The sequence below is a fragment of the Chrysemys picta genome, chromosome 6 (genome assembly GCF_011386835.1).
Source record: "Chrysemys picta bellii isolate R12L10 chromosome 6, ASM1138683v2, whole genome shotgun sequence".
In the NCBI taxonomy this organism is placed as follows: Eukaryota; Metazoa; Chordata; order Testudines; family Emydidae; genus Chrysemys; species Chrysemys picta.
In genome coordinates this window covers 14,395,330-14,421,647 of record NC_088796.1, presented here as the reverse complement: position 1 = coordinate 14,421,647, position 26,318 = coordinate 14,395,330, and the positions used below count along the sequence as shown (strand labels likewise).

At 46.6% G+C, this 26,318-nt stretch overlaps 1 protein-coding gene across 4 annotated transcripts in view; it reads left to right on the top strand.

The window, feature by feature from the left end:
• ZBTB7C (zinc finger and BTB domain containing 7C) overlaps positions 1–26,318 on the top strand; it is a 294,397-nt gene that overhangs the window by 131,090 nt on the left and 136,989 nt on the right. For 2 of the 4 annotated variants that reach the window (XM_065598706.1, XM_065598707.1), the window contains exon 2: positions 22,033–22,088. The gene's annotated coding sequence lies outside the window, so the exon portion shown is untranslated. Of the gene's footprint in view, positions 1–22,032; positions 22,095–26,318 lie in introns of all 4 variants that reach the window. The other 2 variants (XM_005305424.5, XM_065598705.1) reach the window with 1 other exon arrangement.

The following is a 26,318-nucleotide window of genomic DNA, read 5'->3' as shown; positions in this document are numbered from 1 at the left end:
GAAATGAACAAACTCTCATCCTGCCAGACCAAGGTGGGGATGCAAGTTCCAGAATCTAGGGCTCTCAACTGACTATGCCCTTACACCCGCATCCCCCCATTTAAAACTGGGGACAGTTAACTGGAGCATCCCAGCTTGATCCAGTGACCGAAGAGGACAGAAGCAGCCCTCTCTAAGGTACCCAGGACCCAGTGTTCTGAGGGTGCTTTAGATTAAAACCAGCACCTTGAATTGCAATGGACTGTGCAGAATGTGGGGTGCTGGTGTGATGTGTTCCATGGAAGATACCATGAGAAGCCAGTGGCACTATGCCCCAGCCGCAGTCCCTGCATGGTGGTGTTACCAACATTACTATTCATTTTATTTGTTGGGTCTGCACTGACTGTCTTGACCCATGGGTCTTGGATGTGGGTCTGCAGGGTGCCTGGGGGTCATCATGCTCCAACCGTCTACCTGGTGGCTTATTGTCACCAGCTACAAGTGGGGCGCCTTGAAGCCCAGCTCAGATAGAAGGCTCCACCCCTTGGCCCTGATGGAAAACCAGAGCTCCTGACTAGCCCACTCCCCTTATTAAAGCCAGAAGGAGGAACAGGAAGCTGTTTGTACATCTGGGCTCCACCCTATTTCTGGCTCCTCACCCAGCACTACCTGCTACTGTCTCCTAGCCCTGACCTCCAGGTTTCCGGATTTGGTCTGATTCCTTGTATCTCACTCTTGGTTCCTGACCTCAGCGTCTGGTTCTGAACGCCGGCTGCTGTAGGGTCCCCGCCCGTGCCCTCCACTAACCATTAGGCCCAGCCACTTATGTCCCGGCCCTGACACTGACCGTGCGCTTGTTGCTGTATGAGAAATGGCTCTAATGACACCCCCTGCTGTTGAAGGGCCAGATGGTGGCTGTCCCCTAAGCAACTCTACAAGGGGAAGGGAGTCAGTGCACAGCAGAAGTCAGCTATCGGCTTCAGTGGAGTTACACAGAAGAATCAGGCCCTATCTGATAGGGCCACTGGACCATGCAAAGCCGTGGTCACTTGTTTTCATGAGTTAGGATGCAGTCACATACCTTTTAAGTGGCTTGCCACCATGTAGGCACAGCAAAACGTGACAGTACAAGCAGTACCTCACTACCAGCCATCCTAGTGCTCTTTACCCATCCTGCCTTGTTCTGAGTGCACTTGCAAAGGCGGTGGTGCTGGTTCTAAGCCAATTAGCTTTCCCCTGGGGTGGAGGAGAGGAGAAGGTGCTACGTGCAGAGCAAGTATACACTAATAACCATTAGGGATGGGCTAAAGAGATGGACCATTCAGAGATGGGAGTTGGGGTTGAAAACCGAGGGGAGAGTCCAGGTCATCTGGGACCAAAATCTTGTAATGGCACTTGCTAGTTCAAGATGCTGACTGGGTCCAAAACAGAACTACAAAACAGTCACATTCCAGCTGTAGCTCTCACTTGGACCACAGTCATCAAAGCCCAATATGTGTGTTTCTAGTGGTGACCTGATTATGGTGTATAAGTACCTTCACAGTGAGAAAACCCGGGGTACTAAAGGGCTCTTTAATGTAGCAGACAAAGGCTTAACAAGCACCCACGGCTGGAAGTTTAAAGCTAGACAAATTCAAACTGGGAATAAGGCACCATTTCTTTTTTTAACATTGAGGGTGATTAAACATTGGAACAACTATCAAGGGAAGTGGTGGTTTCTCCATGTCTTGAGGTCTTCAAATCAAGACTGGATGCCTTTCTGGAAGATGTGCTTTATCCAAACACCAATTATGGGGCTCAATAAAGGAGTAACTGGGTGACATTACCGGGTGCCTGTGATATACAGGAAGTCCAATTAGATGATCTAATGGTTCCTTTTGGCCTTAAAGTCTATGTATCTATGTATATTAAAATGCACACCCATTTTGTCATAGGGTGACTGTCTCACTCACTTGCATTGAGAGAGTTAAGTTTGACAAAATTGAGTCATTACCCCTCAAACACACTTGAAAGAGTTTTTCTGCTAAGTGATGGCAAAAGTACTAAAATTGACTCTGTGGCCTTAGAACGTGGACTTTCAAAAGTGGATGTGGCAGAATTTTGCTAATTCAAGCTAATGGACTCCCTGCAAAATACTGAATTATGGGAACAATTGGGTGCCTTCAAGAGATACAGACAAAAGATGCATGACCAAACAGACTGTATTGTAATATCAAACAGAGCAGAACTTGGTCTTACGGAACACCTTTCATATTCAGTGTATTTCAAAGCACTTCACAAAGTAATGAGCTGACTACTGGCTGTGTGGCCAAATGGAGGATTCATTATGTGCTTAACAATAGCTCACACACAGCCCTATAGAGGAAAACCTGTCTCACTGAGAGAGGGAATATTGGCCAGGACACTGCGGTTATCCAGAACTCCTTTTTTGAAAAATACCATTAGATCCTTAGCATGCGTTTGGACAGCTACCAGAGATGATCAGAAGGGGCCACAATTTAATGCATGCCTTGACGGCGCTATCTACATGCTAGAGTGGATGTGGCCAAGGGATGGTTGTTGATGCGTGTAATATAAATACTTAAATAGGCAGATGAGATGCTGGGAGTGGATGATCTTTTTTGCCAGAAGCTGGTAGTGGACGACAGGGGATGGATCACTCAATGATTGCCTGGTCCGTTCATTCCCCCTGAAGCACTTGGCATTGGCCACTGTTGGAAGACAAGATCCTGGGCTAGATGGACCATTGGTCTGACACCGTATGGCCATTCTTATGTTATTATGCTCTTCAGGTTAACCCCTTGTTCTCTGTGTCCCATTTTGCCAAATATTGCGGATGCCATGCTTTGGAGGCTGCTGGACACTGGCTGTGTAATAATGCACAAACGCACGTCTCCCTTTTTTTTATTCTCATGCCAGTTTGCATGACAGCTTCATTGGCGTAACTCATGACTCTGTTCATCGTCTGTTCTCATTTACGGTCAGCCTTGCAAACCAGATCCCTGTACTGGAGTTCAGTGGTGCAGCTCACTCCTCGAAGGGAGGGACGTTAGCTCTGTGCTCTGCAATCCCAAATGGAACCAGTTAAACAAGATCAGGCTCCTGTCATCAGCTTCTTAAATTGCCCTACACTACAGTATCAGGCGCCTCACAAACAGGACTTTTTTGTTTTAGTCTGGGAAGCATGGCGTTGACATGGGCTAGCTGTCAGTGAACAGCTATCCCCATAGCTGGAGCGGGGAGGTGTCTGTCGCTCCCAGCGAGGGGAAGAAAAGGTTAATTCACTTCCCTGGAAGAGAGGAAAAGTACCTGGCACACCCTGAGGGGACTGTACAAATCTCAGTCCAGGAGGGTGGGGGCTGACTGAAGGGCCCATTAAGGAAGTAGCCCTTTGAAAGGGAAGAATTTGGGGCATGGGTAAAACCCTTGATCTCTGGGAGGGAACCTGCTAGATCCCTTCCTACAGTCCTTGTGCTGAACAGAGTGAAGGGTCAGACCCTTTACTTAGACTGTATTTGGAATCAAAGGTAAAGCTGTAATGTTCTCTGAAGTCCCAGGGTCACGTATAAGGAACTAATCCCTCCAGGGGGGTGGAATAAATCCATGCAAATAGGGGGTTTCTTTGCTGTGGTTATTTGTATTGTATTATTTGTATTGTGCCAAGAAACACTAACCAGGATGTGGGCCCATGGAGGGAGGCTCCATAGAGGCACCGAGGAGAATCCAGTGCTAGGAGAGAGGAAGTATTATTGTTCCCATTTTACAGGTGGAGAATTTAGATGCAGAGAGATCAGGTGACTTGCCCAAGGTCTTACGGGGGGGTCTGTGACAGAGCTGGGAATAGACCCTAAACCTCTTTGGTCCTAGCAGTCCCATGCCTTAGCCATAAGATCTATGTTCATCTGCGCAGCATCTTGTTTGAACCCTGGTATTGGCTGAAGCCTGAGGACCTCACAGCTTCATTTGGGGATCGTATGGTTGCTGTGATGGATTGGCGTTGTAGTCACAGTGTTACAAATCTCCAAGCAGGAGGAGAAGCAGGAACCAGACAAACTACTTCAAAGCCTGCATTTCCATCACCATTTTCATGCAGCCAGTGTTCACAGAGAGGCGGAGACGATGCAGTAATAAGAGTTTGCCTCGTAGCCAATGCTGTCTGCTGTACTGTCATCCTGGAGTAGGATTTTGATGATGTGCAGACTCTTTCCTTTCCTGTCTGCCTCCTGTTCGGTCAGGTCGGGTCTGCTTTCCAAGCGGAGGTGTCTTAAACTGCTGACGTGAGCGGCAACAGTAGCAAATGCAAACTGGCTGCCAGCCCCGAGCTCGTGTAGGTATTTATTGGATACCACTTGTAAATTAACTATTTCAGAAAAAAGGGAGGTAACCCTCTTAGCTTTGGCTGTGAGCCAGTTACCTCGAATTAAGAAAAAGAAACCCCTGCGGGATGGCACCGTAATGGATTGAAGCCAACTCCAAACAATTTATGGGGGTTGAAGGCTTGTCGTATGTTGTGCATTGAAATTCAAAGCCGTGGCATGTGCATTGACACAGGGCATCATGTTTCATGCATGTCCATTTCAGTTCAAAGCTCTGTCCCTCCTTACATCACCAGGGGCTGGGTTCTGCTAACTTTTGCTCTCGGGAATGACCCTTACTCATCTTAGCAGCTGCTTTGAGCATTCTGGGACTTCTCGTGCGAGGAAGGAATGCTCTGGTGTGCAAGGGTTCGCAGGATTGGGAGCCCTGTTTGGGAGACAATGATGTTGTAAAGGTTTAAAGAGAGATGATTTTAAAGTGTTGCAACACTCCCAGTGACTGCGCTGGGAGAAGGTTCGGGGAAGGTAATTTAGGTCCTGGTGGTTGATGGAATTGCTCCCTCCCACTGCTAGTCTATGAGCGGAATTTCTGCATGTGCATCTCATGCCTCCATGGCACTGTTTCTATATCGCCCCCCCTACCTACTGTGGACTCTGCACTATGCGTCCAGGGTTTGCCCAGGGAAAGAATTGGGCCAGTTATCTGGCTTCATGGGGATTCTCTGGAAAGCCTAGCTGTGCTATCTTTTCTGTGATCTCCAGGGTAGCCAGTGCTGGAGGGCTCTCTGTTAGTATGGCTCTAATGGAGCTACGCCACTAAGGAGCGGTGTGGGGGGTGGTGGTATCTCTAAGAAGTGGTGATCCTACCTCCTGTGAGATGCTAAGTAAACTCAGCTCCCATCAACTGACTGGCCATTTGGGGTGGACAGCATTGGGTCTCCAATAGAGTTCCTGGACGTGGAATTGCAGAGAAGGTCTTGCAGCGAGCCTGGAGAATGTGTGCCACTCTCTGTCGTGACTGCTCTCAGCACAGGGCACAATGGGGAGGTGTAAATGGCTCCTTCTGGGAGCAGGGCAGTCACCAGTCAAACCAAACCAGAAAGGTTTTGAATGTAGGAAAACGCACATTAATACAGCGACCCAAAGCTAGTCTCAGGAATTGGTCAGGGAACAAGAAGGGAATAGAAATGTACGGAGAGGGGTCACACAGACGTGTGTCCTGCACAGAACTTGGCCCAAGACTGCAGCACCTTCGACAGGCCTGTGCTGTCTGCCTTGTCCCGGGGGTAAACCTCCTGCGGCGTGAATACACCCGTGGGTAACCTGCACTGTAATTATACACGTCCAAGACAAGGAGACCATCACCACGAAATCTTCACACTGCAGAAATAATAACAATGATATTCGTATCACTGTCCACACCTTCATATATTAGGCCTTCCCACAGCCCTGTGTTGTTATTCTTCAGGCTATAAGAATAATTGAGGTCTGCAGTTTTGTTGTGGAACGCAACTTCTACCGCACGCTGCAACTTTTAATAGTTGTCGCAAATTTAAGCAAGCGGCATTTCAGGGTCACACCGCCACTGAAATTTGGCCCAGCCATCTCTTCGTCTAGCTTGCCTTCAGGGGCCATGTAGACACACAGCGTCTCTTCCATGCTGCTGCCTTGCTTTGCAAGGCAGGCGGCATACCATAGAAGAAGGTGCTGGAGCTTAGGTGTGGGTGAATACCCAGGGCTGGTGCTCCTTGTAGGGGTACCCAGGGTTTCCATTTCTCATCAGGAAGCGGGTAATGGCCCATGGACCTGTAAAGTACCAGAAAGATTGAAAAAGTTCTGCTCTCTACACAGTATTTTCTTACCGGTTTCCATTTTGTATATAAACGAATCACGCGTTTTTGTTTTGAAATTTTTATGGTACTTGAACAGACCTCACCAAAACGGCAACTTTAACAAACGGTGGCCATAACTTTTAAACTTAAAAAAATCACAACTTTCTCTCAGCCTTAATTATTCCTGTTTTACAGCTGGGGAAGAGAAACACAGAGAGGCAAAGTGATTTGCTCATGGTTACATAGTGAGTCAGTGGCAGAGCGGGGATTAGAATCGGTACTGTACTGACACCTAGTTCCCTTCTTCCAACCATTGTCCAGCACTCCAGAGAGACCAAAACATAATGGGAAGCAAGCAGCCAAAGTATTAATGATGCATATTGTAAGATTCTGTGTAAATGACCTTTTTCAGCAACATACTGAACAGGGACAGCAGGGGATAGGGTGCCAGGTCTTTGAACATGTACAGGAGAAGATAGAGTATCAGCTCTTTGGTCCACAGGGTCTCAGAAGAAATGGATTTATTGTGCCAGATCCTCAGCTGGTGTAAATCAGTGTCCCTTGACATCAGTGATAGTACACTGAGAATCTTGGTCCATTGTGTACATGTTAGCACCTCCCGCTAATCCTTTGTAAGGAAATGCAGTACCTTGAGATTAGCCTTCTCATTGGGAGAATGCACTGTTCTTTCTTTACACTGCTCCTAGTGTTTTAGGGACCATCATTCCCTGTGCAAATTGTTTTCCTCGGGCCTTCAGCAATGTATTCCCTCATATACTAATTGGAATGCCTCATGTATTTAGTTTTTTAATACTAATTTCATTCTTCCTCCCCGACTCCCTCTCTGCAGTATCTGAAGCGCAGAAATATTTTTTTTGACTGGATTTGGTTAACATACATTTCCTGCATGTGAAGGGTTTCTCAGGGTCTTGATAGCTGTTTCTGTTCTGCAACAGTTGTCATTGACACGTGCCTCTTTCCAGTGGACTGACTTCAATCCTGCTGTGCTTTCTAACATCCCATAAACACATGGCTTCCATGCAAGCCTTATGATTACATATGCACAACTGATTCTTAGGTGAGACTTTCCTGATTGCTGCCTAGATAAAGAACATATCTCTGTCTCTCAGGAGACAGAGAGAGCAGGCTAAAGGGAGCGTAAGTGATAGTTTAGATTTGATAGATTTATCTTCACGAGTGACAAGACAGATAATTCATGAGTGGCGTAGTTACAGGTGAGTTATCCTTCTGGTGTCCCTTCAAGAGTGAAGGTTAATGCCAGTCCACTGCTGAGCCATCATTATTTTACCTATAGAATTTATACTTCTTCTCATGCCTTTTCAACAACCCCTTTTGAGCTTTTTGGATAAGGTCTCTTCGTCTATTTTCTTGTGATGAACAACTGCCCGGTTATTCAGCTTGTTTTGTTTGCTTTAAAACTAGAAATGAAGAATTATCTATCAAACCCTTAAGGGTTTGTTTTACTGCCACCTGTCACTGTAGTATCTGAACACCTTCCATGGAAAATGGATTAGCAGGAGTGAAATCCCTAGTGGGGTTCATGGGGTCTCTAGCTCTTTTCCCTGTTCAGAGTATAAAATCATTGCTTGGGGCAGGGTTAGTTTGTTCCTTAAAGTCTGTGAAGGCTCATGAAGGCTCCTGGGCAGTGCTGGTGGTAGCCAGAATCCCTGTGACCTGGCTGGGGGGCAGGTGCTGGGGTGTTGCTGGTGCAGAGAAAATATCCTCAAATCGCAACAAGCAGAAGCATTGGGCAGGTGGAAAGCAAAACCAACCCCAGCCCAGGCTTCCAGAAAATCTACCCAACAACTATGACTAGACTGGAGGAGAGGAAGTGAATCTGAAAGCAAAATGACTAACAGTAAAAAAATAAAAATTAAAATCAATAAGTCTCACATTTTAAAATAAAAAGGCAACTAACACAAGGGACAATTATACAGTATCAGATAGCGATACAACCTGAATTCCAGCAGGATAGGCAATATGAAGCAAAAACCACTCGGGTGCTTCTAGATACAGATAAGAAAAGCAATTCCCATTTACCCGTAGAAATAAAAAAGAGGTCCTGATAAAACACTCCATGACTGGACTGGATTAGGATTCTTGCTGTGAAAATTCATTACCAGCATGCAAAAGAATGAATATCTCGCAGCAGAGCTAAACTGACTACAAAACAACATTCATCTGGGAAAGAGCCAATTCGTTCAGAATAAATACATTTCTTTCAAAAGGAGAGGGGGGAGTGAATCTGTGGAAAACCTGTATCTCTGCCCTGACATTTATTATGCAAACAAGTGTACACCTCTCCAAAACCGGAAAGATTAGTACATTTCCAAATACCGAATGTAGCTGCTCAAACTAACTTCGGGCCAGATTCTGATATGACTCATTGTGCTTTATTCCACAAGTACTTAATTGACTTTGGTGGGACTTCTTGTGGAGTGAGGTACTACTCAACATGAACATGTGTATTGGAAGCTTTAAAACAAATCCAGGCCAGCAGAGGGCTAGAATTTTCGTGTATATATAAAAGTTTATATTTGGTAATCTTTTGGGGGGCTATAACCTAGCATTTTAACTTTGGGCCAGATTTTAAAAGGTATTTAGGTGCCTAAAGATACAGACAGGCACCTAGGCTCTTTTGAAAATACCACTAGGTGCCTAACTACCTTAAAAAATCTGGCCCTTAGTCCTTACTTAGGCAAAATTGCCATTGAGGTGAATGGGGAATTTTGCTTTCATAAGGGCTTTCCAGCCCACAGTGGCAGGATGTGACCCTTAAACTGAATTTAGTGCTCAGCACTGGGGACTAAGGAACTGATCCTGTACTCTTGATGCTCTTAGACACCTGTGTCTTCATGGAGCCCCATTGAAGACAACGGGGATCTGCCCACTGCAACAAATTGCAGGACTGGGGCTCCAGGCACAATAATGAGAGGCTGACAAAGTGTATGGGGGGTGGGGGAAGGGATATGTATGTAAATAAAAATAACTTCTTTTACTTTGTCTTTGTATTTATCCATTTGCATGAACAAAAATTCTGGCTCCACTGAAGCCAATGGTGAAACTCCCGTTGACTTCAATGGACCCAGGGCCGCCCCAAGCAAAAAAAAAAAACCTGCGGCACGGCCGGAGCGCGGGTGCAGGGGGCTGGCTGGGGGGGGAGGGGGAGGGAGCGGGCGGGAGAGAGAGAGGGGGGCGGCCAGGGCTACAGCAGGGGCGCTGCCACGCGGCCCCTCCCGCTGTGCCGCCTCCTGCCGCGAGGGCTCCACTCCGGTCGGCGGGGAGGGAAGGAAGAGGACTGCCCTGCAGGGCGCGCTGATTCTCTGCGCCGCCGCCCCCTACAGGGCGGCCGGAGCGAAACAAGAACAACAACAATAAAAAAGCGGCCGTGCCGCCCTAGGATTGGGCAGAATGCCGCCTCCAACAATCTGCCGCCCCAAGCACCAGCTTGCTCAGCTGGTGCCTGGAGCCGGCCCTGAATGGACCAAGTTTGCACTGAAGATTTTGAGCACACAGCTTGGAGCAAATAAGCTTTCCCAACCCCTGTGACCCAAACAAAATAAAAAAATCAGCCTTGTGCATGCAATAAAGTCATTTGCATGGCCGAATGGGACAGTTTGCATGTGCAAAAGGCGGTTCTGAGATACATAAAAACTTATTTGCCCCCAGAATATGGGGTGGGCACATATTGGGCATCTTCTTTACCTTTAAGAGCTAAACTGAGAGATATCTGCACTAGTCTCTGGCCACAACTTGGCTGTTGTTTTTATTATTTATTAATCTTGTTTATTATGGTAGTGCCTAAGGCCCAGCCAAGAATGGCACCCCGTTGTGCTAGGCGCTGTACAGACACACAGTAGTAGACGGTCTCTGCCCCAAAGAGCTTTTCTAGCTTTGCCCTTTCAGCCTCTGTGACAGCATTGCACAAATATCTCCAGCTCATTAAGTGAGAGAATAGGATTGAATGATGAGTGACAGGGGACTGCGGGTGTCTGAGGCTGGTTACAGGCCGTGGGAAGGGAACAGCTTTGCATGTTCTCTTTGGCTATTACAGGAGTCTCTCTGATTTGTTTGGGGGCAGTCTGTGTTTGTTTTTCATCTGCTGTGTTTATGCAGTGCATGGAGCCTACAGTGCTCCCCCTGGCATGGCTGCCCTCTTGTACTTCTCCAGCCCAGCTCTGCTAATGGGATCTGACCTAATGGCTTTGCATGTTTAAATGAATTAAACACAGCTGCTAGGAAAATACAGTAACCTGACAACACCATGGCTCCATAGTCAACATTATAATTACAGCACCACTTGCTTGAGAGTTCCATGCTCTCGGGTTTGTTTTGAAAATAATTCAAAACCTGCCCTTTGATCAATTGCTTCATCCCCTTTTCCTCCCTTCTCCTCTTCCTCATTCAGTGTTTAACCCTTATCCCTCTCTCACTCCTCTGCCACCTTGTTTAAGTGTCTGTCTCCCCACTGCTCCTTAATCAGGCACATAGGTGAGTGGGTTAGCTATCCTGATTGGTCACAAAGAGTGAAACCTGGCAAGTCCCCTCTCACAATCTGGGGCTGAACTGGTACCCTGGATCTCCCCTGTTAGTGCTGAGTGTTGCCCTCTAGTTTATATAATATAATAATAACAATACCTATCTCTTCTACGACAGTTTTCGTCAGTAGATCTCAAAGCCCATCACAGTCTTTCATGTATTTATCCTCACAACACCCCTGTGAAGTAGGGAAGTGCTATTATCAGCATATCCTTCCTCTTTATTGTACATATGGTAGTTTGAAGCTGACAGCAACCCCCTGTTGAGAATTGAAGGATTAAATATACTGTCCCCAAAGCCAAATCCTATACAGTGTTGCATCTATCATGTAGACATTTCAGAAACTATACATTACTTTCAGACTGCTAGAGAGAGGTATCTCCAAACATGCTGCTTCTCCTATCCTTTCAGCCCAAATACCTTTGCTCTGGTGACATTTCAACAGGAAGCATTGACATAGGAAGTAATGCTAGCAGCCTTATTGATTTTTTTTCCTTGGTCAGTCACTGTGTTGCATCCCTATTTGTAAGGACAGACAATGCCCACTAGAGATCAGAGGTGTCACATTTCCACAAGAACCAAGCAAAAAAGCCCCAGGTCAAGCCACACACATCTGGCTTCATTATAAATTTGCACCAGGTTCACTGAAAGCTCCACTCAAGTTTGAAATGTTGGAGCAGACTAGGCCCAGTGAGATGAATGGTGGTTGCATATCAGAACCCAGAGAGGAGCTCAAGCTGCAGAATTTCAAACAACGCCACACCTGGGTCTGGGCTGGGGGGAGGGAGAGTTGGTGTTTGGAGCCAGGATTTTTGTTCAGCCCCACACGCCATGTGCGGTTTCAGTCCAAAGATCCTGATTGCATGCTCGCCTTCACCAGTTACATCCCACTGCAGCTCCACTGAGTTGATGTCCCAGAATGGTGCTCAAGGCCTGCTGGACAGGTATTCTGGAATTCTGACTTCATGGACTTTACTGTCCTTCAGGGAATGATGGTTGATGAATAGTGCGGATGTACTCGTCCAATTCTGAGGATGCTTCTCTTATCCACAGGGCCGCCCAGAGGATTCAGGGGGCCTGGGGCAAAGCAATTGCTGGGGCCCCTTCCATAAAAAAAAGTTGCAATACTATATTCTCGCGGGGGCCCCTGCGAGGCCCGGGGCCTGGGGCAAATTGGCCCACCCCCCCCCCCTCCCTGGGCAGCCCTGCTTATCCAGGTGATTGTCATTCTACTAGTATGGGTGGAGATGCAGCGGGCAGATCTCTGGTTGTAATGATCAGATCTCAGGTCCCATATGTTGTCTGCAGCACTTTGGTCCTATATCTGTTTTGAGTTGCTAGACAAATGCCTATGCATTCAGTCTGCACCAATGAACTGAGTGAGTGTGATTGGAGCTGTAAACTTTACGAGATCCTGCAGTTTATGGTGAATTTTAAATTGGCTTGCCAATCAGGGTACTTTTTTAAAGGAGAGTCATTTTGATGTGTTGCAGAATGCGATGTAGTAATTTCCACTATTATGTAGATGCTATCAACATTAAGGAACAAAGCAGGTGCTCCTTGGTGGACTGGTTTTAATGCATTCAATTTATATAGTTCATACATATTTATCTAGTGTGGAAAACCTGTAACTTTTTTCCCCACTGGCTGTCCCCTTCCTTAAATTATGATTGTTCGTTTATTTCTGTTGTGGGAGTGCTGTGCTGTCCCGTTCAGGTTTAGGGCTCCATTGTTCTAAGTCAGTGTTTCCTCAAACTGGGGTCGCCGCTTGTGTAGGGAAAGCCCCTGGCAAGCCGGGCCGGTTTGTTTACCTGCCCCGTCCGCAGGCCCGGCCGATCGTGGCACCCACTGGCCGCAGTTCGCTGCTGCAGGCCAATGGGAGCTGCTGGAAGCGGCGGCCAGTACGTCCCTCAGCCCGCGCCGCTTCCAGCAGCTCCCATTGGCCTGCAGCGGCGAACCGCGGCCAGTGGGAGCAACAATCGGTCGGGCCTGCGGGCGGGGCAGGTAAACAAACTGGCCCGGCCCACCAGGGGCTTTCCCTACACAAGCGGCGACCCCAGTTTCAGAAACAACGTTCTAAGTGCTGTGCAAAAACCCAGGAAGACATGATCTCCTACAGCCCAGGGCTCCAGTCCTGCAATCGACAGACTGCTACGCCTGTATGGAGCCCCTATCACATCAGTGGGGCTCTGCCTAGATGCAGCAATTGCAGGATCAAAGCCTAAGAAATTAATCACTAATAAATCCCCATAAATGCCTGGAGGAAAATGCAGAGACATGTTATAATGATACATAATAATACCTAAGGTGATTAAAAATCAATGACCAAGTAACAGCGCATATTAAAAATGTAATGTTCAGAACTGTTTTTGAGGGTTGGATTTTGAGATATTTATTTAGTGTTCAGCGCCCATCCTGTGCCTTAAACTGTGTCACTGGACTGTCTGGAGGGTGACTTCCTGTTTTGGCGCTAATTATTATTCATTGCTGCTAATCCTTCGCTATTGTTACCTATAATGATAGGATTCTCAATTTCTGGTGTAGGGAGTAAGTGTTGGCAGAGGGCTGGTACATATGACATAATTGGTCTTTTTCAATCAGTGTGCAGCAGCAGTGAAAAAAAGTTATAATAATATATGGAGCTATACCTATCTCATAGAACTGGAAGGGACCCTGAAAGGTCATTGAGTCCAGCCCCCTGTCTTCACTAGCAGGACCAAGTACTGATTTTGCCCCAAATCCCTAAGTGGCCCCCTCAAGGATTGAATTCATAACCCTAGGTTTAGCAGGCCAATGCTCAAACCACTGAGCTATCCCTCCCCCAGATTGTTAGGAACCATTTGGAAAAGGATAGATAATAAGACAGCAAATATCATAATGCCACTATATGAATCCATGGTACGCCCACACCTTGAATACTGCACACAGTTCTGGTCAACCCATCTCAAAGAAGATATATTAGAAATGGAACAAGTACAGAGAAGGGCAACAAAAATGATTTGGGGAATAGAACAGCTTCTATATGAGGAGAGATTAAAAAGACTGGGACTATTCAGCTTGGAAAAGAGACAACTAAGTGGGATATGATGTAGGTCTATAAAATCATGAGTGGCGAAAGTGAATAGGGAAGTGTTATTTACCCCTTCACATAACACAAGAACCAGGCATCACCCAATGAAATGAATAGGCAGCAGGTTATAAACAAACAAAAGGAAGTAGTTCTTCACACAACGCACAGCCAGCCTGTGGAACTCTTTCCCAGGGGATGTCGTGAAGGTCAAAAGTACAACTGGGTTCAAAAAAGAGTAAGATAAGTTCATGGAGGATAGGTCCATCAATGGCTATTAGCCATAAGATGGTCAGGGATGCAACCCCATGCCCTGGGTGTCCCTGAGCCTCTGACTGCCAGATGTTGGGGCGAAGGACCTGTCTGGCTTTAAGATTAAGCTAGATAAGTTTATGGAGGGAATGGTTTAATGGGATAACATGATTTTAGTCAAATGAACAGCGTGCCATCGCTGGTAAATAGTATCAATGGCCAATGAGGGTTTGGCTGGAGAATCTTGCCTACATGCTCGGGGTTCTACTGATCGCCATATTTGGGGTCGGGAAGGAATTTTCCTCCAGGGTAGATTGGCAGAGGCCCTGGAGGTTTTTCGCCTTCCTCCGCAGCATGGGGCAGGGGTCACTAGCTGGAGGATTCTCTGCTACTTGAAGTCTCTAAACCACAGGATTTGGGGACTTCAACAGCAGAGTCAAGGGAAAGGGTAGGGATGGCTTTGTGGCCTGCATCATGCGGGAGGTCAGACTAGATGATCATAATGGTCCCTTCTGACCTTAAAGTCTATGAGTCTATGAGGATGGATCACTTGATAATTGTACCAGTTCTTTTCATTCCCTCTGAAGCATCTGGCACTGGCCACTGTTGGAAGACAGGATACTGGGCTAGATGGACCATTAGTCTGACCCAGTAGGGCCATTATATTTTTAGGATGCTCATCACTGTAGTAGCTGAATAACTATTCTGAGCATGAAATCTTGACCCTAAAAAGGTCAACTGGGCTTTTCCTACTGTCTTCACTTGGGCCAGGATTTCACCCCATGTGGCTAATTTCTCCCTGTAACAGTCTTGCTGTGTTTGCCTTTAACACCCTACCTTGTTAGCAGGTGTGAAACCTGCCGGGAAAGGGTTAAGTGGGTTCTGCTGGCTTACTGGTGATGGTGATTCCTTCTGCCACCTGGCTATAAGGGAGATGGCAGTGACTCTACAGAGAGCAAGGATCTAGGACATGGGCAGAGCAGGGCTGAGGAAGGGACCCCAGGAACAAACTGTGCCTGAGGGGAAGTTTGAGCTGAATTCTGTTACCTTGGAGATTTCTTGGCTAATGAAGCCAAACCCCAAGAAAGTGCCTTTGTGTTTGTTGGTTTTAAGACAGCAATTCCCATTACTGGTGATGTTAGTGAAGATGAAAAAAAAAACTGATTTTAAAAGTGTTGAGCAATTAAAACGAATAGATGATTGTAACGTTAATGAGCAGAATAGAGACACTGCTTAGCCAGCCTGTACCAGCATCTGCTTTCCAGTGCAACGAAGGGTGTTAATACACAGCTGTTCAGTAACGCTGTCTAACCAGGAGAGGTTTATTTAAAAGACAGGAAGAGCTCTCTGTCAGGGAGTGATTTGTGAGTTTTGTTTGGGTGGAAGTAAGTCCCCGGCCTCTCATTGTCAGAGCTGCTTTGTTATGATATTAGCCAACGCACACACAATGCAATAATGCTCCGTGTGTTTGTGTATCGTGCTGTTCCCCTTTGCTACATCAAATCAGAATTGCTCGTTTGCGTGTCATGGGCCTTTTCCTGCAAATAGCTGAAGGAGATCCTTCTTTAATTCAAGTAGGCGCCTTTGTCTCTGGAGCAGGGGAATCTGAGTTTTAGATTGTGGCACCAGGAGACTGCAGATTGGCCAGGTACTGCAGCACAGCAAGAGACATGCCACCCTACACAGCCGTAGACTTTTCAGTGTATTAAAACAGAGTCTCTCTTCTACTTCCCAGTTCTTACATTAACGAGTTAAAGTTCTGTGTCTTATCACACTCATCAGCCAGATAGTCAGGTAACACAGCCAAGTTGCAAAGAGTCCTGGAAACTGCCCCATACTTTACCTTGTGGCTCAGAGAGAGCCCCATTGTCTTTGCAGGCTTCGTGCAGTAGCAGCGCCTTTCAGCTATTCATGTCGGACCAGGTGTCATGCATCCACAGGTCCAGTGCTCTTGAACAGTCCCTGGGAAAAGCCCTTCAGTGTGCCAGTCCCTTAGGGGTCACTCTTTCACTAGGGTAAGCCACCTGGCTTCACCACCTCCTGGGACCAAACCCCAGAGCCTTCAGCACCCCTGCTTCATGCTGTGAGCTCCTGTCAGTGAGACCACCTGAGCTGGATGCCTGAGAGAGACTTATACCCCCAAAGGGAGCAATGCGCCCCCACCTCCCTTAAACTGCAGTGACTCTCAGCCTGTGCTGTAAAAGCAGCAGGGTTTATTAGATGTCTGGAACACAGCCTAGAAAGTCCTTGGTTATCATAGAGAACAGAAAGTTACAGCACAGTCCATCTCAGTCAGCCCAGAGCCTGGTCCCTCTTTTCCCAGACCAGAAGAGTCTTCTCCCTTCCAGCAGCCCACACTAACTGCAACCCCTCCCACCCCAGCCCCTCCTCAGTCCTTTGTTCTCTGGCAAACACTGTCACCTGGCCCTCCTCCTTGGCCCTTTGTTCTCCAGCTGGTCAAACATGGCTCCCTTCGTAAGGAGGGTGGGTCATCCATGGTTGTTAGATGCTAGAGGCCAAATGTCCGGGCACTTGGAGTGGCCAATGTCTTCTTGGACTCCCCGTGGGCATGGGGCCAAGGCCCCAGATAGCTAGGCGTCAGTCACACCTGTATCTCTGGGTCTCCGCCAAGAGTAAACAACCTTTTCCCACCACCCAGTTAGCCATGCAGCACATAGGAGAAACTGAGGCACGCAGTATTCATCCAAAATATTACAGATGATTCCCACTCTGTCACACCTGGCAGCAGAGTGCAGAGTTCAGTGTGCTAACAAGAGGCAAAGACTTCCCTTATAGTAATTCTATGGTAGGAAGAATAGATTCATGGGAGATCTGATGTGGCACGTTAATGATGCATTCAGAGTCAAAGAGATGAATTAGAAACCTGACACCATATCCAGTAGGGTATGTGTGGTTCATCCAACCTAAGTAGCTAAAAGAGACATTGTGGCTACAAGAAAAGCCATGACAGAGCATTATCATCTCATTCAGACCCCGAGAACATTTTACTGGGCTGGCTCAAAGCAAATGGCATCGGTCACAAACCATCCCATTTTGGAAGAGCTGCAGGAAGATGTGCCTCTTTTGTCCAACAGGCTGAGCTCTAGTTTGGTATTTGTACGAAGTGGTTGATTTGTTTACGGTCTTCAGATCTACTCTTGAACCGTAAGTAGCTTGTCACACCGTAATGCACCACAGCCCCTTGTATATCCCAATACTCTCCTAGGAGATTCCTTCTGGTCTACAAACGATGAACCTAGACCTTATGTAGCGAGCCATTTTGTCTGTGAGGATTGTACCTGGGACCTTCATCAGCAAAAATTGAGGCCTCTGTCTCTTGAGCTAAAGGAGAATTTCTTTAAGCATGAGTATCAGGGTGTTGTAGTTGCTGTTGTCAGCCACTAGAGGAAAACCTGGCGTGAAATCCTGACCTTGTTGAAACCAATGGGAATTTTTGACATTGTTTTCACTAGATTTCACCCAATGATCTCATGCATCAAACCAATCCATTGCAGGTACCCAATGACTTCAATGGGAGTTTTGCCGGAGTACGGCCTGCAGTAATAAGCCCTGCGGTTATGTTGACAATGGATCATATTCAACTCTTTGCCCCTTTGTTGTTGACTTTCTGCTGTTTAGCACCAAATGAGCCATTAGTCCTGAGCAGAGTGCTTACTCATCAGCTAATGATCTGAATTGGGGATGGGGCTAGGACAGGAGGTCAGGCTTAAGTGCACAAGGTCAGAACAGCTCCAGATTCTCAAAAGCAAACAGCATCATTAGTGGCAGAGAAGGCTCGCTCTTGCTGTCCGATTATACCCCGGGCTTTACAGTCTTTACTGTTAGATCACTGAACAGAGTGCAGCCAGGGGGATGTTGCACAAACCACTGTGCGGTATCAAAGTTACCTGTGACTCCAGGCATTGCTTACTACATAAATAAATATGCAGTTATTATTTAAGACAAGGGAAAATACGGAGCATTGAAGAGATTACTGGGGTTCTGTTCCCTTTTCGCTACTTGAACTTGTGTAAACTATAATTATCTCACCCATTTAATAAAATAGTTAAAATGCTTGATGCCCCTTATTATTCTATTCTGGGACATTAACCTACTTGTAGATCCCAAGAGAAAATGGAACTTGCACCATCCCATAAGACAGTGTCCCATAGAGGCTGGTTCAGGATTTCAGTAGAAGAGGAAGGAGGACCATTTGAATCATTGAAATCAACCAGGAAATGTACATAAGCAGTCTCAGTAGTTTATTGTCTCAACGCCTTAGTCTGAGTTTCCAGCTCTAAATGACTAATTATAACCATCATCTTTTATATTTTTGTTGACATCTTCTCATTTAAAATGTAGCAAATGTAAAAAATCAAATTTGATCTGCCCCTGTCAAATGTAAACCATTAGATTAAGCACAATCCATGACTATTTGCTCTAGTATTTGAGTGACTCCACCTTGGTTGCACTCTGCTAGATCCCAGAGAAACTGTAATTGATTGTTGAAGATCCAGTGATATAAAAAAAAGTACCCTCCGTTTTAAATCCAAATGTTAGGCCATGTTTGGGCTCAGGTCTTAAACCTAATCCGGATCCTTAATCCACTTCTAGTTTCCAATCGGTTTTGCTATCACTGCTGCCACAGTGCGGCTGTGTTTGGGTTTCACAAAACCGTGTAGGAAGTAGTACACGCAAAAGATTTACCGTGAAAAAAATGTATGTGGTTTGTTTTAGTGAAGATGCTTGTCTTCTTACCAGGCCAGATTTTGAAAAGGATCAGAACTGTGAGGAAAAAAAGGTGCTTACAAAAGTGCACCTGGGCTTGTGCGTGCAAATCAGGTAAATGCACATGCAATATACCAGCTGGGAAGCACCCTAGGGCCCTGATTCAGGAAAACACTTAAGCATATCAAAGCAATGGGATTTCAGCACATAACTTCAAGGGAAGATAATAAAATGATCTACACTCTGTTCCAGTTACTGTGTTGTAGTTTGCTACATTTCTATGATGTCCACTTCAGCACAGCTGCTGTCCACTTCGCATCCCTTGAATTAAAAGCAGCAAAGAGTCCTGTGGCACCTTATAGACTAACAGACGTATTGGAACATGAGCTTTCATGGGTGAATACCCACTTCGTCGAAAGCTCGTGCTCCAATACGTCTGTTAGTCTATAAGGTGCCACAGGACTCTTTGCTGCTTTTACAGATCCAGACTAACACGGCTACCCCTCTGATCCTTGAATTAAAGTGTCCCACATTTTAGCCTCTCTATATTCCAATAGTTAATCTAGCAGTTTGGTTACCTGTCTAATCTGATCCAATCACCCCGTCCCAGTGGCATGTAGGTGTTGTGTTCCCTGTTTTGAAATAGAGAGTCCATATCTTGATAATGTAGGAGTGCAATGTGTGCAAGTTATTGTTGAGCTGTTAGCGGCTATTGAACCATTTTTCGCCTTTCTCTTATCTTCATCACGGCATTATTAAAACAAAGACAATCACCAACGTAAACTACCTGGCTTATCCCAACACCATGGTAATTATATTCACTGATGAAATACTACTACATTTAAATAATGTCAAGCAACATTGAGTTTAGCAAAAGCCAGCGTATTCAAAGCTAAGTGGGACTTAAGGTGTGGATGGGCCTTTTGCTAATGTAACCCACTGGTGAGTGTGTGTTACAGGTCCACCTGTGTGCCTGAGCTGTAGAGGATATGAGTCTGTTACAGCCCCAGATAGGGTGCGTTAGCTGAAATTGTCGTACATAACTCCTCACTTAAAGTCGTCCCGGTTAACGTTGTTTCATTGTTACGTTGCTGATCAGTTAGGGAACATGCTTGTTTAAAGTTGTGCAATGCTCCCTTCTAACGTCTGCTTGCAGAAAGAGCAGTCCGATGGAGCTAGCTGGTGGGAACTTGGAACCAAGGTGGACTGGCAGCCCCCCTATCAGCTCCCTGCTCCCCTAAGTTCCCTGTGCAGCAGCTGCCTGCAGTTCAGCTGTGTCCCTCCCCCCACTGCCATGTGCTGCTCTTGCCCTCTGCCTTGGAGCTGCTCCCCGAGACTCCTGCTTGCTGTGCGGCGGGGGGGGGGGGGGAGGGGAAAGGAGGAAGAGGGGGGCTAATGTCAGGGTGCACCCCGCTTACCCCATCTTCCATAGAGCAGGGGGGGACACAGGACAGGGCTTTGCTGGCAGCAGCTGTGGTCTCAGCAAGCTGATCTAATTAACAAGGCAGTGTACTTAAAAGGGAAATGCGCATATCTCTCTCCCCTCCCTCCATTCCTGCTGCCTTGTAGAGTGTCAGAGTTAACCCTTGAGGGCTCAGCCAATTGCTCAGTAAGGCATTCCCTGGGAAATATCCCACCCTCTGACTCCTCCACCTCAACCAAGCTTCACAATCATTATCACTGTGTACCAGTATTAAATTGTATATACACACACACACAGAGTATATATATTATATAGTCTTTTGTAAAAAAATTCCCTGGAACCTAACCCCCACATTTACATTAATTCTTATGGGGAAATTGGATTCGCTTAACATCGTTTCGCTTAAAGTTGCATTTTTCAGGAATAGAACTACAACGTTAAGTGAGGAGTATCAGCGGGGTAGCCGTGTTAGTCTGGATCTGTAAAAGCAGCAAAGAGTCCTGTGGCACCCTATAGACTAACAGACGTATTGCAGCATGAGCTTTCGTGGGTGAATACCCACTTCTTCGGATGCATGTAGTGGAAATTTCCAGAGGCAGGTATAAATATGCAAGCAAGAGTAAGTCAGGCTAGAGATAACAAGGTTAGTTCAATCAGGGAGGATGAGGCCCTCTTCTAGCAGTTGACGTGTGAACACCAAGGGAGAAGAAACTGCTTTTGTAGTTGGCTCGCCATTCACAGTCTTTGTTTAATCCTAAACTGATGGTATCAAATTTGTAGATGAACTGGAGTTCAGCAGTTTCTCTTTGGAGTCTGGTCCAGAAGTTTTTTGCTGTAAGATGGCTACCTTTAAATCTGCTATTGTGTGGCCAGGGAGGTTGAAGTGTTCTCCTACAGGTTTTTGTATATTGCCATTCCTGATATCTGAGTGAGGAGTTACTGTAGCTCTTGCATTTAGTTCTGGAGGTCCCCAGTGTATCAGCCAAAATGGCAGCCATTGCTCTAGCCCTCTTCAGAGAGGTGGATTTCACCCTGATAACATGTTGGATATGCCCACTTTAATTCAAGTCTTTGCCTTTTCTCATTTCACAACAGGATGGAGCATCCCACTTTGAAGATTTCCTGGCATTTGCTGCTGTTGGTTTTATTTTTATTTATATTGTAATAGTGCCCAGAGACGCCAATCAGCCCATTGTACTAGGTACTGTATACACAGTCGGAAGACGTGGTCCTGGTCTCCCACAGTTTAGAGTCCAAGAAGGACCTTTTACGTGCATCACAATCTTAACATTTAAGTGAATGTAGTTCCTGGTATGTGACTATATTTGTTACACAGTGTTGCACTTGTTTTGACATTATCTTTTGCCAGACGGTTAGGATTCAGGCTGATGTTGAAGGAGATGCCAGACCAGTTTAGGTAGCACCTCGGAGTCTATTGTGTGATGCTGCTAGGTAATTTCATGCTACAGAACTACAGGCTTAGTTGTCGAGCACAAAGGGGGATAAGATGCTGATCTGAACATTGTAAGCATGATTCATCAGGCAATGGGTATAAAATGGTATTATACCTTAACAGTCAAGAAGTGATTTCATGAGGTTGGGGTGACTGTTGTGAGGGTCTCAGGGCCTGATTCTGGTTGTCAGGGCCAGTATGCTGGTGTAAATCTGGAGTAACTCCACTGTGGCCAATAGAGCTAAACCAGTTTACATCACCCTTAGCCTTCACCCTTAGCCAGATTCCCAGGCTACTTGCAGAGTGAAGTGCTACTCAAGGGGACCAAGGGAAGGCAGAATGTGGCCATCAGGGTGAGAGCTTCTCAACAGGTTGATAAATCAGGTCTGATTCCCCCCCCCCTTTTTTTTTTAATTTTCCAGGAGATGGTCAAGGCTGCAAAGGGAACGTCTGCCTGAGATTTGAAACCGAGACAAGGGTAATTGTGAGTATAAATTCCTGCTAATTTGAGGTTGTTTCTCTGCTAGAAGAGTGAGGGGCTTTAGGAAACAGGGCAAGTGGGTTTCCCAGAGAGACGTTACTGTCCTGACTTTTTAGCCACCTGAGGGATACATTCTTGGGGCCTGACCTTGCATGATGCTAAGCATCTTCTATGAGATGCTGAGCACCTCAGCCACTATGGACCTCAATGGGTGTCGAGGGTATGCAGTGACAGCCAGTCTGGGACACTGATGAGTCAGTAGAAGCCCAAAACCCCTCCAAAAAAGAACAAATTATTTAAAAAAAATGTAAAGTGACAGAACTGCAACACGTTGCTTTCCATCAATCTGTTGAGAATATCATTGTGCTTTATACATACATGTATTTCCTTGTACGTTGTAACCCTACCTGTAAGAAGCAGAAACAGATATTTTACCATCTACACCGATCTATGATATGCCAAAGGATTTTTGTTTAACACTTTGATGAATGGCTTGCAATTTCCTTATGCCTTGTCCTAATGCAGACCTCCTGGGTGACAAAGGACTCATGGATCAGATGGTTGCCCAACATTCATTGATAGAAAGAAAGGATTTCGGATTTTTACGATTTAAACGAGCTGAAGAGTAGGGGCCAGATCCTCCGGTGGTGTAAGCTGGTGTTGCTCCATTGAACTGAGCTACACTGATTTGCACCAGCTAAGGCTCTGGCCCCATATGTCACCACACAGCTGGACTGGTGACTCTGTTGCTGACAAGGGCTGAATCCTGAGAAGTACTGTGCCCTTTCTGAGCACCTTGATAACAGTGGGCCAGGTCCTAATGTCCTTTGTCCAGGTCTCGTTCTGCTAGCCTTGCACATGTTGAGAAGTGCCTTCAGTCCTGGAGTAGTCCCACTAAATTAGATTGGTTCCTGTACTGCATGCCTGTACAGGGGCATAAGAGGGAGTAAGAACTCCCCTAGCATGCCTGGGAGAGTGCCTAATGCCAAGAGCCCCGCAGGTCCCGCCTGTGGAAATCCTTCTGAGGTGTGAGTCTGGGGGGTGGAGGGAGAAAGCACTACCAGGATCCTGCTCTGGGTTTTTCTGGGTGGCGCTGTCCAGGGTGGAGTTTGCCCACTCGCCTAGGAATGGGTAGAGGCTTTGCCCCTAGCCTCATGGATCCCCTGAGACCTGCTCTGCAAGTGCCCAGCGCCATCCGTGAGGGAGGGCTCAGGATCTATCCGATTGACATGAACGAGAGTTGCAGATGATGCTTAGAACCTCTCAGGATTCCGCCCACTTTGTCCTCTGTTGCACATACTTGGATGGTCTCTAGATCCTTTTTGCATTTTTCCTCTCTCTTCGTGGTTGTTCTCAACTCCTCCCTAGTTGCCTTATGGTGTGTGACAAGCTGTTTCCTCCCTCTCCTATATTGTTAATGAAGATACTAAAAAAAGGTTTAACTCAGATTCTTGTGCTGCCCCCACCATTCCACACCTCCCACTAGCTTAGTACATTGTGTTCATCCTATCCCTTTGCTCTAGGTTCTCCCATCTCCATTCATAGCCAAGCCAACGAGAATTAAATCTGAGCGCTACGTTTTGTGAAGGACTGGATCGAATGATTTAATAAAATCCAAATAGATCCAGCTACCACTTGCCCTTCATCCACAACATGACAATTTCTACTAAAAGAAACAACAGAGGGTCCTGTGGCACCTTTGAGACTAACAGAAGTATTGGGAGCATAAGCTTTCGTGGGTAAGAACCTCACTTCTTCAGATGCAAGTAATGGAAATCTCTAGAGGCAGGTATATATCAGTGTGGAGATAACGAGGTTAGTTCAATCAGGGAGGGTGAGGTGCTCTGCTAGCAGTTGAGGTGTGAACACCAAGGGAGGAGAAACTGTTTCTGTAGTTGGATAGCCATTCACAGTCTTTGTTTAATCCTGATCTGATGGTGTCAAATTTGCAAATGAACTGGAGCTCAGCAGTTTCTCTTTGGAGTCTGGTCCTGAAGTTTTTTTGCTGTAAGATGGCAACCTTTACATCTGCTATTGTGTGGCCAGGGAGGTTGAAGTGTTCTCCTACAGGTTTTTGTATATTGCCATTCCTGATATCTGACTTGTGTCCATTTATCCTCTTGCGTAGTGACTGTCCAGTTTGGCCAATGTACATAGCAGAGGGGCATTGCTGGCATATGATGGCATATATAACATTAGTGGACGTGCAGGTGAATGAGCCGGTGATGTTGTAGCTGATCTGGTTAGGTCCAGTGATGGTGTTGCTGGTGTAGATATGTGGGCAGAGTTGGCATCGAGGTTTGTTGCATGGGTTGGTTCCTGAGTTAGAGTTGTTATGGTGCGGTGCGTGGTTGCTGGTGAGAATATGCTTAAGGTTGGCAGGTTGTCTGTGGGCGAGGACTGGCCTGCCTCCCAAGGTCTGTGAAAGTGAGGGATCATTGTCCAGGATGGGTTGTAGATCACTGATGATGCGTTGGAGAGGTTTAAGCTGAGGACTGTAGGTGATGGCCAGTGGAGTTCTGTTGGTTTCTCTTCTGGGCCTGTCTTGTAGCAGGAGGCTTCTGGGTACACGTCTGGCTCTGTTGATTTGTTTCTTTATTTCCTTGTGTGGGTATCGTAGTTTTGAGAATGCTTGGTGAAGATCTTGCAGGTGTTGGTCTCTGTCTGAGGGGTTGGAGCAGATGCGATTGTACCTCAGTGCTTGGCTATAGACGATGGATCGTGTGGTGTGACCGGGGTGGAAGCTGGAGGCATGAAGGTAGGCGTAGCGGTCGGTGGGTTTTCGGTATAGGGTGGTGTTAATGTGGCCATCGCTTATTTGTACGGTGGTGTCCAGGAAGTGGACCTCCCGTGTAGATTGGTCCAGGCTGAGGTTGATGGTGGGGTGGAAGCTGTTGAAAGCATGGTGGAATTCTTCCAGGGCCTCCTTCCCATGGGTCCAGATGATGAAGATGTCATCAATATAGCGTAGGTAGAGAAGGGGCATGAGTGGACGGGAGCTGAGGAAGCGTTGTTCCAGGTCAGCCATAAAAATGTTGGCATATTGTGGGGCCATGCGGGTGCCCATAGCGGTGCCACTGGTCTGGAGGTATATATTGTCACCAAATTTGAAATAATTGTGCGTGAGGATAAAGTCACAGAGCTCAGCAATAAGTTGTGCTGTGTCATCATCAGGGATACTGTTCCTGACAGCTTGTATTCCATCTGTATGTGGGATGTTAGTGTAGAGAGCCTCTACATCCATGGTGGCTAGGATGGTGTTTTCTGGGAGGTCACCAATGCATTGTAGTTTCCTCAGGAAATCTGTGGTGTCACGGAGATAGCTGGGAGTGCTGGTGGCGTAGGGTCTGAGTAGGGAGTCCACATATCCAGACAGTCCTTCAGTGAGAGTGCCAATGCCCGAGATGATGGGGCGTCCAGGATTTCCAGGTTTGTGGATCTTAGGTAGTAGATAGAATAACCCCGGTCGGGGCTCTAAGGGTATGTTGATTTGTTCCTGTGTTAGCGTAGGGAGTGTCCTGAGTAGATGGTGTAGTTTCTTAGTGTATTCCTCAGTGGGATCTGAGGAAAGCGGCCTGTAGAATTGGGTATTGGAGAGTTGTCTGGCAGCCTCCTTCTGGTAGTCAGACCTGTTCATGATGACAACAGCACCTCCTTTATCAGCCTCTTTGATGATAATGTCAGGGTGGTTTCTGAGGCTGTGGATGGCATTGCGTTCTGCACGACTTAGGTTATGAGGCAAGCGATGTTGTTTTTCCACAATTTCTGCCTGTGCACGTCGGCGGAAGCATTCTATGTATAGGTCCAGACTGTCATTTCGACCCTCAGGAGGAGTCCATGTGGAGTTCTTCTTCCTGTGTTGTTGGTGGGAGGGTATCTGTGTATCAGTGCGCTGTTCAGTGTTATCATGAAAGTATTCTTTGAGTCGGAGGCGGCGAAAGTAGGCTTCCAGATCACCACAGAACTGTATCATGTTCGTGGGGGTGCTGGGGCAAAAGGAGAGTCCCCGAGATAGGACAGACTCTTCTGCTGGGTTGAGTGTGTAGCTGGATAAATTGACGATATTGCTGGGTGAGTTAGGGGTACCCCTGTTGTGGCCCCATGTGGCAGGTAGGATTTTAGACAGCTTACGGTCCTTTTTCCTTTGTAGAGCGGTGAAGTGTGTAATGTAGATCTCCTGTCTTATTTTAGTAAAGTCCGTTTGTGTGGAGGGTTGGTTATTTATGA